Source organism: Podarcis cretensis (assembly GCF_951804945.1).
Source record: "Podarcis cretensis genome assembly, chromosome: 3".
Classification (NCBI taxonomy): domain Eukaryota; kingdom Metazoa; phylum Chordata; class Lepidosauria; order Squamata; family Lacertidae; genus Podarcis; species Podarcis cretensis.
In genome coordinates, this window is record NC_137172.1 from 64372889 (window position 1) to 64384483 (window position 11595).

The window sequence follows — 11595 nt, forward strand, 5'->3', positions numbered from 1 at the left end:
GGGGGTGAAAGGAAGGCAAGGAGAGGGGAGGCAGCCAGCTTCTCTAGACAGTGCACAGAGGGGCCAGGCATCCAATTCAAATAAATTAATTTCCACCCAGGAGGAGTGTGGTGCACCCGTTCTACCAGGGAGCTATTGTTTTTGCTCATGTATGCTAATGTGAAGAGATGGATCGCTCCACAGGAACAGGGATGCCCAACATAGTGTGGTTGGCAGAGCAGCTCTCACAAAGAACCTGAGAATTTATGCCTTGCTCTTTGCTTGTTAATGTGGAAATAAAAGGGCCCACCTGCTACTTGAAGTCATGATCACTGGCAGAGTGCAAGCGGGGGAAGGCTCTGGGTAAAGCTTTATAAAAGGGAAATAGAGCTGCAGTCAGTTTCTGTGGTCCTTGTCTTTTGAATTAGTGGAATCACACCATGTTCCGTTGTGATGGAGAAGGGCTAAGGTTCAAAGAGCTGCTCTTGAATACTTTTTTTTTTTAAGTACAGTATTGTATTTTAAATACATTTGCTTTTATCCACCTTATAAGGAATGGCATGTGGACAGGAATACAAGCGTGAGGAAATGATCTCTCCTCCCTAGTGTGGTGTTGGAGTAAGACCTGGGACACCACTTCAGTCACAAAGCTCAATGAGTGACCCTGGGCCAGTCATTGCCTCTCAGCCTAAACTACCTCACAAGGTTGTTGCGAGGTTTAAATGAGGAGGGAGAGACCCTGCACACCACCTTGAATTCCTTGGATAAAAAGGTGGGATTTAAGAGCAATTAAGGGACACGGGTGGTGCTGTGGGTTAAACCACAGAGCCTAGGACTTGCCAATCAGAAGGTCGGCGGTTCGAATCCCCATGACGGGGTGAGCTCCCGTTGCTCGGTTCCTGCTCCTGCCAACCTAGCAGTTCAAAAGCATGTCAAAGTGCAAGTAGATAAATAGGTACCGCTCCAGCGGGAAGGTAAACGGCGTTTCTGTGCGCTGCTCTGGTCCGTCATGCTGGCCACATGACCCGGAAGCTGTATGCCGGCTCCCTCGGCCAATAAAGTGAGATGAGCGCCACAACCCCAGAGTCGGCCACAACTAGACCTAATGGTCAGGGGTTCCTTTACCTTTACCTAAGTGCAATTAAGCAAGCAATAAAGGCACCCTTTTATGAATGTATTTTAGGGTCAGACTAGGCATAGCCTTAATTGTACAGCAATTTTAAAATATTCCTCCGTGTCCGGTAATGGTTTCTTGATTTTCTATATATATTTTTCAAAAAAATTCCTGTAACCTCTCTCCCCCCTCCCCGGTAAGTATGTCATATGAGTCACTGATACTTCCCTCCCCAATTTCAAGTACACCTACTATTGTATTGCACTTTGTCTTTCAACTTGGATTTGCAGGTGTGTCCCACAAAGGCGTCACATACATTGAATGGACAGTGTGTGTAGTGAATGTACAGTATGCACAAACATTGAAAACACAGCCTGGCTAAGTCCTTCCCTGCACTGCAGAGGAATTACCACACTGAACTGGAAAAACACATTTCAAGAATCATTCCTGCTCCCTCCAAAAGCCTTTTTCAATTAGCCATACATTTTTGAATAATCAAAACAAACATTTTTTGAGCGGCTGCCAGCAGATGGCATCTCCCTGTCCATTCTCCAAAGAGAAGCAAAAACTTTTCCGTGTAGGGCAGCCAACTCAGCACTTTGCAAAAAATGACAGGAAAGACAGATTGGGTTGGAACCATCATTAGGAAGCAGGATAAACACAATGTTTCTTAAATAAATACTCTTGCATGATTTACCCACTACTGGTTGGAAACAGAATATTAAAGCACTGGGATTCTTTCTCAGGTTCCACAGAATTTTGCACGTGTGCCTCATATGAGACTTTTGCTGTTTGATCTACTATTTTGGTTTCTTTTGGTGCATGTAATGCATTTTATAATTTTCACTGCATTGTTAGATTTCATATTTGAAACTGGAAGCTGCCACTAGAGCTGTATATTTTGGCTAGTTGGTTACAGGAAAAATAAATGATGCAACTGAGGATCAATACAATTAATACAACTTCACCCGAGTATAATCTCTAGCCCTACATTAAGATAATGGACTGAAGAGTGCACACATCTGTGTTGGAGCAGGCCAGACACTGGTGGTCTTCCTCAGAGACCCTTCTCCATGTGTCCCACACAAGGTGAGATGCGTGGAGGGTGGTTGCATGAGTACAGGCCTTTTCACTGGTGGCCCCCATCTGTGGAATGCTCTTTCCAGGGAGATATGGCTAGCACTTTGTTTTCCAGTCTACGTGCTACATCATAATACTTCTATGAGTACAGCTAGCGAAACTTCAAAATTACATCTGAATCTCAATGAGGCTTTGGTTTGTTGCAAGTTTATTCTTCAATAAAGTGCTACGCATGCTTTCAAAGCTGGTTTAAGAAATCAGTTGGTGTCTTAGCACTAAAGAGTAGTATATACTTTTGGCAAGAAACTGCATTCTACTGGACAAACGTCTGTTGATGAAACAGATTGTAATATAACAGCTTGCACACCTACATGAACAATTTTGGGTAACTTTCTAACTTGCACATTTCAATAACTTGAACTGGTCTAACAAAAAAAATTGCTATTTTACCTGGTTGCTTACATGTATTTCTTCAAAAGAAGAAATATAATTATAGGCTGCATTTCTTTATGCAAAATAGAAGTCATATTATTGCAACAAGGAATGTAACTAAGAGTCTCTGGTGCAGGGAGCTAAGCCTTAAACACTTTCTGGGACTAAGCAAAGATCTGAAAAATATTTTAATTTTTGTATGATATATGTAAGATTGCTTCTGCTAGATTGTATTCGTTAGGGATTATTTGGTTTCTTTCTTCATAGCCACAAGTGTAAATTTTACCCAAGTTTTGATGGCTTTCCATTTTCCTATAACTAAATATTTCTTCCTTTCAACTGCTACCTGCCAAATAACTTATAAGTTATCTCTTTCGAAGTGGAAAGAGGGGAAAGACAATTAAGATGCGCATGACCTAACCTTCTCCCTTTAAGTATTTTTTAAAGTAGCAATTATGTCAGCAGGATATGTGATGTACAGAATATTTGTTTGGAATGTTCCTCTCAGTACCACTTCAGAGCCAAAAGTAAATGCACCTCAAGCAATATTAATATAGTTGATACTTAATTCATTGAAATATTTTAACAAGCAATTTTATGATTAGTGTGTGCGTTCCCACTCACACACGCTGTAGTTTTAAAAGTGATGGCAATTAGATAAGAGTAATCAAAGCAGGAAATAGGTGTTCCTGGAGAGCAAAGCTCCCTTGAGCTGTCATACTTTCTCCCGCCCTCTGATTTCCACATTTGGATTCTGAATGGCTGTGAAGATGCTTGCTCTGTGACAGCACAACTCAATTTCGTGTCGGATCAGCATGGACAGCTGTGGCTTTCAACAATGGAAGCCATTGTTGGGTCCTGAAAGTTAATGTGATTATGCAAATGTTGCTCTAACTACCCGGGCTCTCTTATACTCTTCACAAATGAGCACATTGTCACATTTCATTATGTGCATCCAGTCCTGCTGGTTTGGTGGTATCATTATATCTCTCAGAAATGGACCACATCAAGACTGCTCGCTGCTGGTATTGGGCAGAGAAAACCAACTCTGACCCACAAACAAGGATTTGTGTGTGTGTTGCGGGGGGCGGGGGCGGGGGTTGTAGCTTGACTGATTCTCTATATTAGTTCTGACTGACTTTGGAGGGCCAAGAATTGTAGATAGAACTACAAGACAGAATCTGGTCCAGGAATAGACTTTGAACCATTTCTGGCTCCCAAGAATGTACGTATATATGTGAACAGGTTTTCCTTCATTTGCACACCTCACCATTTGTACAATTCTGTTAACAGGAGCCGGATTCCTGAATAGCTCTGATTCAACAGATTGATTGCTGATGTGCAAGTTCTGTGGTTGTCCATCTCTGACAGTTTGCTGCCATGTGTTTGCAGCCCTAGGAATCACTCCCCACAATTATAACATAAAATGTGAAGCCCCGCCTTATAATGTGTTGTTTCTTTCTAAGAGCTGAACCTTCCATTGAAAGCATGGATTCAGTGCCACTTCTAGTAGTAAAGACTTGAAAATGGTTTCACGCTGAGTTGGGGGAGAGAAGCGGGGCTTTTGTTCTAGTTCTTGTTGGTGTTGTTCCATTTGTTTATACTGTATATCAATGCACCCAGTGCTTTACAAAGAATAGGAGGGCAAGCCCCTGTCCAGAAGACCTTACAATATAAAATTCTAAAATGTGACACAGAGATAGAAAACAAGAAGGGGAAAGAGATGGAAATGGAGATGGGACAAAGGGGGGGGGAGAATACACACTTGTTTCAGGTATACATCCTAAGGCTTAGGGCATAATCCAAAAGCTGTTGGAAACCAGGCTGAGGAGAGGTGGCTTAGGTGTTGCTCCACTGGCAATATGTTTGTTTATTACCCACACTTCACGCTAAGGTCCCAGGGCAGGTTAAAGCGTTAAAACACTATATAAACTACTTCCATGTTTCAAAAGCCAGGATAAAGACTGAGGTGCGTCTTAAGCATTCTTTGAAAGCTGTACAATGAAGGTGCCAGACACACCTCTATGGGCAGGGAGTTCTGCATTAGGGGCTGCCACAGATACTGCCCTCCTTCAGGCCAGTACCCCCTGAGCCTCTGAGGGACAAGAACTACCAACAGGCACCCCCTGCTGATCTCTGCACCTGAGAGGTTCTGTAGGGAAGGAGGCAGTCCTTCAGATATTTGGGGCACGAGTCATTTAGGGCTTTAAACACCAACATCAACACCTTGAAATGGGCCTGGATGATGGCAGTCATGCCAACACATACACACATAACCCCCCAAAGAGCCTTCAATTATGCTAGTTGGGACTGATGTGGTTAATTTTCTCTCATTCATGAAAGTGGAAAGGAAAACACGGTTTCAAAAAAACGCAGGGTGGGGGAAAGCTACCTCACACACACTGACTTCAAAGAAGCTGGAAGCATTTTGAAAGCGGTGGTAGCTCCCCCACTATAGGATTGCTGTGCCTGCTACAACGGGACACGGAACTTCATGTGTTATGCCTAGTGATGCTCCTGAAAGTCCAGTTTGGAGGGCTGAAAAGGCCAAGGTGTGTGCCAAGCCATGTTCTCTTCCTAACAAACTTAAATATTCTTGTAATTCCAATGGAAATTGATTACAGGTTAATTTGATGTTTCTGTGCATTTTGCACAACTAAGCATCAATTACTACCATCTTTGTACATGTTAAAATGTTGTAACTGGGGATAGAAGAGAAATTTGATGCATCTTACATTCAAAGGTGAGCTTACTTACCTAATTCACTGTCCAAAACAATACATGAACAAAAACACAGCCACTGTTCAAAATTCACACTTCTCCGAATTTTGCAATGCAGTTCTCCAGCCACCTAATGTATACAAAAAGGCATATGCCACATACATATATTATATTAGTGGAAATGTTTCACAAAAATGTGTACATTGGGAGAAAGTCACACTAAAATGCTAGTGAATTTTCATGAGGACATTAAAAATATTTTCCTCAAACTGATGTGGATGTAGAGAATGGACCTGAAGATTGGGAAAAAATGAGAAACCAGAACCAACCGATTTGCCCATCTGTACCTGCTACTCAGGTTTGCCATTTCAGATGTGGTTCTCAAACAGAACAGATCCCTTTCCTCTTTATGAACTGCAAATCTCAAAAGTGGCACTTTAGTAGTAGGAGTCCCAGCATACTGTTGTAAGTATGTATATTTTTAAAAAGTTGAAGTGCCTGAGTCAAAAATGTAGGGCACAGGTGTTTTGGGGTCATTCATTTCTCAGCGCTGTTTATGAGAAGATCCCAAACACATTCAGAGAATGCTGTTTTGGTGCAGTGCCAGCCATCAAAACCTGACAGGAAAAAACAGGTGTATCTGGTGATGACATGCACAGCGTACAATAAGAATCAGACTGTAGAAACATTCACATTCATTAAAGGAGCTGCCATTACATTTTTTCTTCAAAAGCCATGATGAAGAATACACTGCACAATTAGGCAATTTTCACAAATGGGACATTTTCAGCACCCAGCTTCAAGACAACTGGTAAGTTGAGGGAAGGCAAGAGGTCAAAAGAGACTGTGGCTGTTTGTGTATGCTGAAACACCAAAATCCTGGATGACAGTGGGGCCCACAATACAAAATTGCAGCCTTGTTAATAAAATAAAAGTCCACACAAGTTTATAGCCGGCAGCAAAGAAAAATCCTAGACTGCTGGAAGCTAGCAGAAGAGAGAAGGTGTGTGTGAGAGAGAAACCTTTGCCTTCCTTCAGCGGATTCATGCATTTCAATGTTGGGAGAGATGCAGCACTCCACTTTTCCTCACCTAAATACTATTCCGTATTTCTGTATTAGCTCATAGGCTAACACAAAGCTTCAATACAGAGATAGAAGCTAGGAGAGCTGGATAAATCCTGGCTCTGTAGAGCAGGGTGAGTTGCAACAAACACATATCAAGTGTTTTTGTACCCAGAGATATCAAGAAGCGCCTGTAACTATAAAGCAATAATAAAGGCAACATCTTTGTTCCTTGAAACTTGTAAATATTGATGTCAAATTGAACACATGCACCACAATCTAGAGTTTGATGCGTGTGTATCTAAGTGTGCACCTCTTACTGCTCTATAACATCCCCGTTGGTTTGTGTCTGCTGATGTTCCTAGACTGAAATGAATGGGGACGCATGCAGAGTGGTCTCTCGAAAGAACAGCACTATGGCTGGGGAGCTCTGTGCATGCATCAGAGTGCTTTCCTCCCAGATTGCTAATATATACACACATATATACTGCAGGCTCATTTGGGGTGTTTTTGTGAATGTCAGATGCATAGGCACATTATAAATGTGAATATGCAGCTACTTGATTTCCATGCCACATACTTGTTATATATGTATGTATGCATGCATGCATGCATGCATGCAATAACAGTATGTATATGGCAATTAACAAATTCTGTACATGATTGGGCTAGCATTGTAACGGCTTAATTTTGTGAGTTCTCCAGGGCAACTGAAACAATCAGGATTAAAAATTACTGATGTAATGTTGAGGGCATTGCTTCACTGGGAGCTCTGTAAAAGCATGCCTGATGAAGATTAATCACCATACACATATATGGAAAGTAATGACATCACACTTCGCACACACCATCATTCTCCGTAGGCATAGATCCAGAAAAGCTAACATGAAACCACCTGGGTGATTTATCATGAATTAAGACACCAAGTACCTCCTTTACTATTTATGTTAACTTAACTTAACTTTATTACTTTGTGTAATTTTGCGGTTGTGAATTTGACAGGAACTGTTGTACAATGGACCTGTATATAATCTGCAGAAGTCCTGCAATGTAACCTGCACACCTATTGGGTTGCTGTTGTAGTTTAAAGTTGTCTTCAACCTTTGCAGACCCAGGACCACCTTTAACCCAAATGTGCATTGGGACACCCACTTCTCTTTTTTACCATGTCTTTAGGGCTGTTGTGACCCACTTTAAGTCATGTTGCAACTCAGTAGTGAGTCCTGGCTCACCTGTTGAAGACCATTAATCTAGTAGATTGACGACTGCCAGGGCCACTGCTGGACCAGCCCAGTCATATAATCAAGGACATTCCTATGTATTTAAAAGAGGGCACATGATTATGAAACAAATCTGCATAACAAATGCATCGGCTCTGCAAGTGTGTAGGTCTGTAGATTATTTATATATATGATGGGACATGAGATATGGGGCCCAGTCCAAAAGACCAGGAGCATGGGCACCTCTCTAACAATGCCCTTACATAGAATTATTGTCAGGGAGAATCTGGAGGAGCAAGTGACAGAAGAGGCGGAGCAGGGGCTCGGGGATGCTGTGGAGCTCTTCAACCACCCAGAGGCTCTGGAAGGGAGGTTGCTTTCACATCAGCACAGACAAGGAGGGAAATGAAACGGATCAAAGACATCTCGTGCGATTCCGATGCCTACTTTATTGGCACGGGAATTGAAGGAAGCCACTCCCTGAATCTGACTCAACGGGTTCGGATGCATAATTCTGAACTGTAGCTGTTTCTTGTACATATGTAATAAATACTGTAAATACCAAGCTGACTGTGCCAGAGTCAGTGGCGTAGCGTGGGGGGTGCAGGGGGGGCCGGCCGCACCGGGCGCAACATCTGGGGGTTAGGGTTAGGGATAGGGTTAGGGGGCGCAAATCCAGGGTTAGGGGGCGCCAATTACTTGCCTTGCCCCGGGTGCTGACAACCCACGCTACGCCACTGGCCAGAGTTACTGTGAAGGGGAGACACCACCTTTACAATTATAGAGTTGAAAAGGACCTCAACGGTCCTGAGCCCATCCCTCTCCCAATGCAGGAAGCCCATTACTACACGGCGCCCATTCAGGTTTGCCATCCAGGAGCTAAATTTTATCCAGAGTAGACTTATAAAAATTAATTGACCTAGCTTGGTCATGTTCATTAATTTCTGTGGATCTACTCTGAGTAAAACAGCTGAATGCAACCTTCCCGCCAGCCTCTGCTTCAGTGAAAAAGTGTCCATTTCCTTCTGTTCTATCAACTGATGGCTCAAACTTCATCAAGTTCTTCCTAATATTTTGTCTACATTCTTTTACTTTTATTTATGGAACTGTTTCCCTAATTATAGCTTCTATATATTTGATATGTACAATATATTGCTTGTACTAATTAAATAATACAGGTTTGTTTCTTCGACAATTTGTTTGGCATCGAACCATATTATGACTGGAGTAATTTCTGGAATAGCTTCCTCATAGACTTGACTGGTACTTATGTTATGAATTTTTAGGTGCCAGTGAAGGCATCTTTTACTTCTCCAAACATTTCAACTTATGACAGGTATGCATTCTTGCTGTTCTGAAAAGACTTGCACCAAATATCTTTTCCATTTGCAAATTCTTATGATAGCTTTATATTGATTTTATGTTGCTGGCTTTGGGGTAGGTGAGATGTGTGCTGATTTGTATTGTATATTCATTTCTCATTTAAAAGTGAACCACCCTAACAAAACAAAAACATGGTCATCTATGAAAATGTGCAGTTCTCTGGATTTTGCAATGCAGCTCTCAAGCTGAAATGTCTAAAAAAAATGCATATTCTGAGGTAAAGTGTGCATTAAAATATATATGTTAGTGGAAGCATAATAAAAAAATGAATTGCATTGGGGAAATTGCTCTTAAAAATGTGTCTTAGGAGAAATTTGTACTCAAATGCTGATAAATTTCCATGAAGACTCCCCTCCCCCTTCTGAAAAACAACAACAATGAACTGGTGTGAAAATGTGGAAAACTTAGGATTAGAAAAATGAGAAACTTCCATCTCTACCTGCAAGTCAATCAGCGAGCAATGCATGGCCTCCATGTTCTTTTCAAACAAAAGGTCTCCGTGAGGGCTACTTTCTCTCTTTAAAGCCTCAGCGCCTAGGACTTGCCGATCGAAAGGTCGGCGGTTCGAATCCCTGCGGCGGGGTGCGCTCCCGCTGCTCGGTCCCAGCGCCTGCCAACCTAGCAGTTCGAAAGCACCTCCGGGTGCAAGTAGATAAATAGGGACCGCTTACCAGCGGGAAGGTAAACGGCGTTTCCGTGTGCGGCTCTGGCTCTGGCCAGAGCAGCGATGTCACGCTGGCCACGTGACCCGGAAGTGTCTCCGGACAGCGCTGGCCCCTGGCCTCTTGAGTGAGATGGGCGCACAACCCCAGAGTCTGTCAAGACTGGCCCGTACGGGCAGGGGTACCTTTACCTTTACCTTTAGGAGCCGCCTCAAAGCACCCTGTCAGGCCCAAAGCATATTGGAAGACAAAAACAGCAGCTAGGACTTTTGTTAGTGGCAGCAGGCCTTCTGTTGGGGAGGGCAGAACCTGTTAGCTATGTATTTTTATTGATTTAGGAGTTTGGATTTAGATTTGATATCCCGCTTTATCACTCCCTTTAAGGAGTCTCAAAGCGGCTAACATTCTCCTTTCCCTTCCTCCCCCACAACAAACACTCTGTGAGGTGAGTGGGGCTGAGAGACTTCAAAGAAGTGTGACTGGCCCAAGGTCACCCAGCAGCTGCATGTGGAGGAGCGGGGAAGCGAACCCAGTTCACCAGATTACGAGGGTGGGCAGCTGTGCCCATGTTTCTGTGGCATTTTGGAACAGGGACTTTTGAGAAGCTGTTAAAAGCACCCTGTTGCAGTGCCTCAAAGTGGGAAAGGTGAAGCATTACCCCCCCCTGGCGTGCCCCTCAGGCCAAAGGAGGAAGTTGGGCAAAGCTGTGAAAGTGAGGACAGGTTGATGCTGGGTGTGAAATAGAAAAGAAAATCAACAAACTGAAATAGTGAGGAAGCATGGTAAACGTCTAGTCAAGAAAATGAGAGAGACTTTGTATCTGTGACAACCCATGGCACCCCCCTACCCACGACTCGCTTACAAACAAAAAACTGACTGACCAAACAAACAAACAAACCTCTTTTAGCATAGCTTATTTTATAACCCCGATTATTGCCATGTTGGGGCATGATGAGGTGATTTTGGAGGCAAGGCACCCATAGAAGGGTTGGAAAGGTCCATTGAGGGTGAGAAAGGTCCACTTCTCACCTTTAAATTGTGTCCTCCCCCCTCACCATTTTTGGGTGGGGGTAGAGCCGGTCCACCTCCAATGCCTTGCTTGTGAAATGATTTACCTCCCAGGGTTGTTGTGAGGATACATTATATATTAAAGTGTTTTGTGCCATGAAAGGGCTTTTTTAAAAAAATAGTGAGGACAGCAGCAGTGTCATATGACATGTGATAACTTTCTTTCAAAGTACGGGATATATCCTTAGCTGTTCAGAAGATTATGGCATGCCAATATGGTGGTCATGAGGCACCTCAAACTTGGCTTCAATTAAAAGTTGAGCCATATGAGAAAAGAAGCATTTTTGTGGTTCAAATTGCAGCTTGTATCGCCATTTGGCTTTTATTTTTTATTTATTGTATTCTTTGGCTTGGGGCAAACAGAACCTACTCAATAGTTGGGGGGGGTATACAGGCCCAACTACAAAATACGCCATGAAGCGCACTGTAGTCAATTTTTCCTTCTTACACTCTTGAGATGCTGATTGGATTTTGTCTTGTTTAAAATGTTGTGAAAATACACACATGGGCCTTCTGCACCTGAGTGTATACTGGTATCCATTTTTGAACTAGGATAAGTACATTCCATTCAACATGCATATTTAATTATTCAGGAAAATGAATCACTAGCATGCAGGCAGAGGTTTTCCCCAGCAGAACCTGGAAAGATACAAGGACTCAGGCACCAAGCCATATTTTGTTGTTCTGCACTATATGAGCCCCATCCTGTTCTACACACAGACATACCCACACTGAATGGAAATACCGTATATACTCGTGTATAAGCCAACATTTCCAGCATTTTTTATGCTGAAAAAGCCCCCCTTGACTTATACTTGAGGGTCTCACCCAAACACATTTCCAGCGGCAGAGGCTGTTGTTGGCAGAGGAGGA

General features: G+C 42.9%; 1 long non-coding RNA gene across 2 annotated transcripts in view; it reads right to left on the minus strand.

The window, feature by feature from the left end:
• LOC307213039 overlaps window positions 1–10268 on the minus strand; it is an 81645-nt gene extending 71377 nt beyond the window's left edge. The window contains exons 1-4 of one of the 2 annotated variants that reach the window (XR_013837358.1): window positions 9840–10268; window positions 9432–9505; window positions 5363–5456; window positions 2837–3463 (exon numbers count right to left, since the gene is read on the minus strand). This is a non-coding gene — a long non-coding RNA (uncharacterized lncRNA). Of the gene's footprint in view, window positions 1–2836; window positions 3464–5362; window positions 5457–9431; window positions 9506–9839 lie in introns of those variants that run through there. The other variant, XR_013837357.1, reaches the window with a different exon arrangement.
• Between the last annotated feature and the right edge of the window lie 1327 nt (window positions 10269–11595).